This window comes from Pinus tabuliformis, chromosome X, assembly GCF_031772625.1.
Source record: "Pinus tabuliformis cultivar Carrire ecotype Pingquan chromosome X, CPIR1, whole genome shotgun sequence".
Taxonomy (NCBI): Eukaryota; Viridiplantae; Streptophyta; class Pinopsida; order Pinales; family Pinaceae; genus Pinus; species Pinus tabuliformis.
Genome location: NC_142308.1, coordinates 1,611,467,398 through 1,611,475,542, shown reverse-complemented (window position 1 = coordinate 1,611,475,542; position 8,145 = coordinate 1,611,467,398). Strand labels below are relative to the sequence as shown.

The 8,145-nt window shown below is 34.5% G+C and overlaps 1 pseudogene across 1 annotated transcript; it reads left to right on the top strand.

Annotated features, from left to right (window-relative positions):
- The first annotated feature begins 3,148 nt into the window (after positions 1-3,148).
- LOC149146202 (ABC transporter C family member 10-like) lies at positions 3,149-7,592 on the top strand (annotated as a pseudogene). Its single transcript, XR_016265159.1, has 9 exons — positions 3,149-3,458; positions 3,690-5,646; positions 5,793-5,820; positions 5,983-6,064; positions 6,165-6,379; positions 6,491-6,796; positions 6,896-6,959; positions 7,078-7,317; positions 7,466-7,592. The product of XR_016265159.1 is annotated as an ABC transporter C family member 10-like (transcript).
- Positions 7,593-8,145: the final 553 nt, after the last annotated feature.

Genomic DNA, 8,145 nt, shown 5'->3' with positions numbered 1-8,145 from the left:
TGTTTTTCTTGTTAAGTCAAGAGAATTATAGTAATTTGGTAATGCTTTTCTTTGACAAATACATATATTTATATATATATATATATGGCTTTAGGTTTAGCAATATATGGCTTTAGCTTTAGCAATATATCACTGATATTGCAATATTGGATATTCATTGCAACCTATTTGTAATATTGCAATATTGAATATTATAAACAATTCACATAATGCATTGATCAACAAATCATATGAATGTGGTTCCCAATAAAGTTGTAGAAAACAAAAATCAATGAACGGTAAAACCAATGGGGGCATCGGACTTCATGGAGAAGCACAACCACATTTGATGCATTTTTTAGTGCATTAAAACATTGTGAAACTAATAATGATGACTACAAGTAATCTTTGTGGATTGTGGTGGTGCATGCATCATATCTTCTTACTTGCTCAAGTCTTGGATAAATTAGTGGTTGGTGCATGGCTAGACCCTACATTTTTATACATCTTTTTAGCTAATCACGCTCTGTATTTTATTACAATATTGCATCTTCGTTCTAAGAAGATTGGCAAGTTTAAATTAGAGCTTTACCTAGTTACTTTATCGTTTATTTTTTCTTTCCTCATAAATATTCTCGATAATGGTGTTGCTCACACTAATTCACTTAGAACGGGAGAAAATGATATTGAAATTAATACACTAAAAAATGGAATATAATAAATAACGTGAAAATAACTATTATTTAATTTTGTATTTTATAAAAAAATTATTCCATATATAAAATATGTTTAAATATAAATTAGGTCGTTTTAATTTTTTTATTTTACCTTATTTTAAAATCATCAGATTTATCATTGCAAATTGCAAAAAGAGGTTAAATTTGATTTTTTTAAGCTTTGATAAATTTAAAATTAAAATGAATCTGTTTTTTAATAATATTATTTTATTAAAATTTTGATAATACATACACATATATATATATCATTTTTGATATGTTTTATTATTTTTTAATTAAAAAAAAAAAAACATATATATGTGATATATATAAAATGTTTTTCTTGTTAAGTCAAGAGAAGTATAGTAATTTGGTAATGCTTTTCTTTGACAAATACATATATATATATATATATATATATATATGGCTTTAGCTTTAGCAATATATGGCTTTTATATCACTGATATTGCAATATTGGATATTCATTGCTAATATTGCAATATTGAATATTATAAACAATTCACATAATGCATTGATCAACAAATCATATGAATGTGGTTCCCAATAAAGTTGTAGAAAACAAAAATCAATGAACGGTAAAACCAATGGGGGCATCGGACTTCATGGAGAAGCACAACCACATTTGATGCATTTTTTAGTGCATTAAAACATTGTGAAACTAATAATGATGACTACAAGTAATCTTTGTGGATTGTGGCGGTGCATGCATCATATCTTCTTACTTGCTCAAGTCTTGGATAAATTATTGGTTGGTGCATGGCTAGACCCTACATTTTTATACATCTTTTTAGCTAATCACGCTCTGTATTTTATTACAATATTGCATCTTCGTTCTAAGAAGATTGTCAAGTTTAAATTAGAGCTTTACCTAGTTACTTTATCGTTTATTTTTTCTTTCCTCATAAATATTCTCGATAATGGTGTTGCTCACACTAATTCACTTAGAACGGGAGGAAATGATATTGAAATTAATACACTAAAAAAGGGAATATGATAAATAACGTGAAAATAACTATTATTTAATTTTGTATTTTATAAAAAAATTATTCCATATATAAAATATGTTTAAATATAAATTAGGTCGTTTTAATTTTTTTATTTTACCTGATAGTGAAATTAATAAACTAAAAAATGGAATATAATAAATAACGTGAAAATAACTATTATTTAATTTTGTATTTTATAAAAAAAATTATTCCATATATAAAATATGTTTAAATATAAATTAGGTCGTTTTAATTTTTTTATTTTACCTTATTTTAAAATCATCAGATTTATCATTGCAAATTGCAAAAATAGGTTAAATTTGATTTTTTTAAGCTTTGATAAATTTAAAATTAAAATGAATCTGTTTTTTAATAATATTATTTTATTAAAATTTTGATAATACATACACATATATATATATCATTTTTGATATGTTTTATTATTTTTTAATTAAAAAAAAAAAACATATATATGTGATATATATAAAATGTTTTTCTTGTTAAGTCAAGAGAAGTATAGTAATTTGGTAATGCTTTTCTTTGACAAATACATATATATATATATATATATATATATCAATTTTTTGACATGTTTTATTATTTTTTAATTTAACAAAAAAAAAAAAAAAAAATTATGTGATATATATAAAATGTTTTTCTTTGTTAAGTCAAGAGAAGTATAGTAATTTGGTAATGCACACTGTCACAGGGGAAAGTTGTTATAGTTTTGCTTGATTTGTGATACATGGGTCTTCTTCTCTGTGGCACCCATTGGGTTTATAAGGTTGTCTTGTTATTGTGAATGGAATTTCTGTTTATGCCTAGCCGGGCTTCATGACACTGTATTGAAAGAGTACATGTTGTTATAGTTTTGCTTGATCTATGATACATGGGTCATCTTCTTTGTGGCACCGATTGGGTTTGTAAGGTAGTCTTGTTATTGAGAATGGAATTTCTGTTTATGTCTAGTCGGGCTTCATGACACTGTATTGACAGGGTGCAGTTTTTTCTTGATAGTTTACAGATTTGGGTTTTGAGTTTAATCTCAACTTGTTGAAAGAACTGCAGATGGTCAGGTTGGGATAGTTTTGCTTTATTTGCATACAAGGGTGTTCTGTTTTTTATTTTAGGGTGGACGGGGCACCCATGTCACATAGATTCAGAAGGTTGTGTTGTCCAAGATGTTTACTGGGAACCGAATTTCTATTTAAGAGTAGCCAAGGTACGTTACACTGTTTTGGATCAGTGTATCATTAAATGTATCAGTATAGAGCTTGGACAGGACTGATGTGACCTGACTTGAATAATATGTAACAGAGTATGGTTTCTAGTCTGATTGGGGAAAGTACTCTGTGACAGAGTATGGTTTCTAGTCTGATTGGGGAAAGTACTCTGTGACAGAGTATGGTTTCTGTCTGATTGGGGAAAGTTAAGTTCTCTTGGCTGATTGAGTTTTTCCCTTATTGCCTTGAGTAGTCGATTAGGAAACTCAGGGAGCATTCGGGAGACTGCAGAAGTAGGAGGTTCATGCATTGGGCATAGGAAAGAGCTTAACAATTTATGTAGTTTAATGGTGTACTACTTTTAAAAGCTTCTGAGAGGAGAATATGATAGGACAAAACCATCAATAACTTGTTTTCAGACAGTGCAGACTCCCCAATCCACATTGAGAATGTCAGTGACCCAGCTCTAAATCAAAATATCAAAAACATTCATTCGGATGTGGTTTACAGAACAAGGATGGCAATATTTACAGGTAATCTCATTACTCTGATTATATTTTTTTATTTTCAGTCTGAGTTATCCTGTTTCTATTGTTTGAAATCACGGATTTTGCAACAAAATGGGTAGCATGGCCCTGGTCGTATGGCATATATATAATATGATATTCATATGTTTATAAGATTGTTATGGTAGATGAAATTTGTCAAGAACTTCTACAATTTTTTTATTAATTGTCTTGCATTGAATTGATTTATCAACCCAGAGCTCTGGAACAACTTTTGTGGCACCCCAAATGCATTGTCCCCTGCTCAACGCTGTGAAGAGAACTGCAGTTTACCCCTATCTCTCTACTCTGAATTACTACACACGTTCCATTTGACCTCATGCAGCAAACATGCTCTGATCGCATTCATACATTTAGTCTTCTTGCTGACATTCTGGTCCATCGTTCTCATCAAGTGGGTAAGGCGGACGAGCATACTGAGAAATGTGAAACCTCGAAAGCCATTTCGCACATGTGTTGCAGTGATAAATATTATTTTGGGTGCGATTAATTTGGGATTGGGGATTTGGCTTTTACAAGAGAAATTGGGAAATGGGTTTGATTTAACTCCCTTGCACGAATGGCTTGTACTTTTAGTGCAAGGATTGGCATGGTTTACACTCGGATTAACAGTAACGAGTGGGCTAACGCGGTCTGTAACGACATTTGTGCGTGTTTGGTGGATCGTGTCATTTTTGCTCGGAACAGTGGATTGTGTTTCAGCTGGACTGAATTTCATCAATGACAGAGAGCTTCCCTATGGCACTATTCTCTCCCTTGTTTCATGGCCAGCATGTTGCTTGATGCTCATTTGTGCTGCGAAAAAGGATTTGAAGAGTTCAGAGGATGATCTTCTGTCAGAACCCTTTCTAGGCAGGGATTACCGAAATCATGGGTATCTCAACTCCAGCCAGAGGTTTTCTGAGGAAGATCAGATAATATTGAAGTTAAATTCCATTGTAACTCCTTTTGCCAAGGCAGGATTCTTCAGCAGGATAACATTTTGGTGGTTGAATTCTCTTTTGTCCAAAGGAAAGAAGAAGCCTCTAGAAGAAGATGATTTGCCTTGTGTGTGTGGAGATGATCAAGCAAAGAATAATTATACAACATTTACAGAAGAACTGTTGAGGCAAAAACAGAAAAACCCATTTGGCACTCCATCAGTTTTCTGGGCTTTGGTTTGCTGTCACTGGAAAAATCTGGCAAGGACTGGGTTCTATGCTTTTCTCAAAATACTTACTCTGTCTTCTGGACCACTTGTTTTGAATGCTTTTATTGGATTTTCAGAAGGTAGACAGTCATTCAAATATGAAGGATTTGTTTTGGCAGGAACACTCTTTATTGCCAAGACCATAGAGTCCATTACTCAAAGGCAATGGTATTTTGGCACTAGACGGATTGGTCTGCAAATGCGCTCTTCACTCGTTGCAGCAATTTATCAGAAACAACTAAAGTTGTCCAATGAAGCTAAACAGGTACATACAGCTGGAGAAATCATGAATTATATGGCGGTAGATGCTTATCGTATTGGCGAACTTCCTTTCTGGTTTCATCAGACTTGGACAACAGTACTCCAGCTTATATTTTCTTTAGGCATCCTCTTCCATGCAATTGGATGGGCCACACTTTCGGCCTTGGCAATTATCATCATTACCGTTCTTTTTAACTCTCCATTGGAAAAGTTACAGCATAAGTTTCAAACTGAACTCATGTCAATCCAGGATCAGCGGTTAAGGGCTACCACAGAAGCTCTGGTGCATATGAAAGTACTGAAATTGCATGCATGGGAGGAACGCTTCAAAGAAAGTATTGAGAAGCTGCACAAGGTAGAGTTCAAATGGCTATCTGCGGTTCAGTTTCGGAAAGCCTATAATTCGTTGTTGTTTTGGTCATCTCCCATTTTGGTTTCGACTGTAACGTTTATAATCTGCTATTTTTTTAAAATTCCTCTTACTCCAAGCAACGTTTTCACGTTCATAGCCACTTTTCGCCTTGTTCAAGAACCAATTCGAATAATGCATGATGTAATTGCCGTTATCATTCAAGCAAAGGTCTCATTAAGTCGTATCATCAAATTTCTTGAGGCTGCTAGGTCAAATAAATCATTGGAATGGCTACAAACAAAACTTGCCATGTTACAACAGCCACAACTCCAAGACTGCTATAAGCATTCATGGTAGACGACATGGCAAAGACAAAAGAGAAAGGAATGTCTACATCGAGAATGTTGAAATCTGAAGAAACCTGAAAAAGGAGGTGGGGAAGATAAATGTCAGTAGTTTACTACCCTGATGTACATCAAATTTCACTTTTTGTTTTAAGGAGCGAAAAGAAAAGAAGGAAGCCCATGGTGATTACATAAAACACTTACTCTGCTCAGAACTCTTCCCAAATGGAGTTGCATCAAAAAATGCCATTGGTGCTCGGAATAAAGAACTCAGAAGCTCAGAAAAGAAGGACTTTGATGCCTCAAGACCACGTTAGCCCACTCGTTAATGAATGGTTGATTCAGCGTCTAGAGATGTTAAGTGCAACTGTTCTTTGCTCCTCTGCTCTTGCTATGGTTCTACTCCCAAAGGGCAGCTTCAATCCTGGTATGAACGATGAAACTAAGGGTCGTCTGTGGGAGATATCTGCTGTTACTGGATGCTTTTATGTATACGATGATGATGCCTAACATTTGAACTGGTGAAGGTTTTGTTGGGATGGTACTATCATATGGTCTGTCATTGAACATGTCATTGGTTTCCAGTATTCACATCTAATGTACACTTGAAAACTACATTGTTTCTGTAGAACGCATCAAACAGTACATGCACATTCCTAGTGAGGCACCAGCTGTTATAGAAGATTGCAGACCACCAGATAGTTGGCCCTCGCATGGGAAGGTGGAATTGCAAGACTTGAAGGTACCTGAGTTGTGCATTCCAACAAGATGAATGTGTTAACATTTATTTTTTTAACTAAAATTTGAATGGTTTATGATGTTTGCAGTCGAATATATTTTGATATGTGTGCAGATTAGATATAGAGCCAACAGCCCCCTTGTTTTACGGGGCATTACATGTACATTTGAGGGAGGGCAAAAGATTGGCATTGTTGGGCGAACAGGAAGTGGGAAGACCACTCTCATTAGTGCTATTTTTCGATTAGTGGAACCTGCAGGGGGTAGAATCCTTATAGATGGTTTGGATACTACCTCTATTGGGCTTCATGATTTGCGGTCGCGCCTTGGGATTATTCCTCAAGAACCAACTCTTTTTCGAGGAACTGTTCACTTCAACTTGGATCCATTATCTGAGCACTCAGATTTGACAATTTGGGAAGTATGTAAATGCTATTCAACATAACATCTCATTGAATTTATCATATGTGGAATGACAATAGTAAATAATGCTTTGAATTTATTTTCTTTCTTTATTAAGGTTCTGAACGAGTGTCAACTTGGAGACATTGTAAGAGGGAAGGTGGATGGCCTAGATGCACCAGGTAAATTTTGTATTAAATATATATTTTTAAATGTCATGGAATTCTTTGACATGAGGCCAAGAATTTGGCTGTTAGATTTGCAAGTTTTTCGTGGCACTAAAAGATCAATAAAATGCAGTGGGGGACGATGGAGAGAATTGGAGTGTAGGACAAAGACAATTATTTTGTTTCGGACGTGCATTGCTAAGGAAAAGTCGAATCCTTGTTCTAGACGAAGCAACAACATCAATAGACAATGCTACAGATGCCATTCTCCAGACAATAATTAGAAAGGAATTTGCAGATTGCACTGTAATTACCGTTGCACACAGGATACCGACTGTTATGGACAGTGACATGGTGGTTGCCATCAGTGATGGTAAGGCCCTGTAATTGTATCTTATCTCTGTGCTGTATGCATGGATTGGTTTCAACTGAATTTGTTGCAGTTGAGGAAATGGACAGTAGTGAAAGTGAGTCTATTCATTTCTACCTAATTTGAATGCTTTTGATTTGAATTCATGCAGGTGAGATGGTGGAGTGTGATCATCCATTGAAGGATCGTTATTTGGAAGGCTTGTGATAGAGTATTGGTCCCACACATCAAATGCTCTTCTTCATGCAACAAGCACTAAATGAATAACCTTTCCATCTCTTTGCCCAGATCATGAGATCTTTGGTCGATGCTTTAACTCTTGCATTAAGGGCTAATTGTAGCATTGGCGGCCTTATTGTTCAACTGATGTATTCTCGTGTTAGATAAGATCTCATTGTAACAGCGATCAAAATGACGGGTCTACGAAAATCTGGGAGGCCAGTTGTTTAAAATTAGCCCATCTGTTGTTGCAACCTGAATTTTCGTTCATAAAAAAATACTTTGAATAATGTGTTTTTGTGCACAAGGGCCTGAAAAAGTCTCTGTTGAAATTTCTAAGTCTAACCTGTTAGAAATTCTTCCTGCACTATCTGGTTTATTTCACCTACTTGTTTAGATGTTTAACAAGTTATTTAACCATATAAATACTAAAAATAAACACAAATGCAGTCTCAACCATCTAAAAATCATCAACAGAAAGAATAGACAAACACACAAGTGACACCATTATTTTTGGACAATCTTCCCCGGAAAAACCCAACTTGGGAAAACTGGTGCAGCAGTTCTGAGGGTTTTATTACTAATCAGCGCTTCTTGAGTACAACTAGGGTG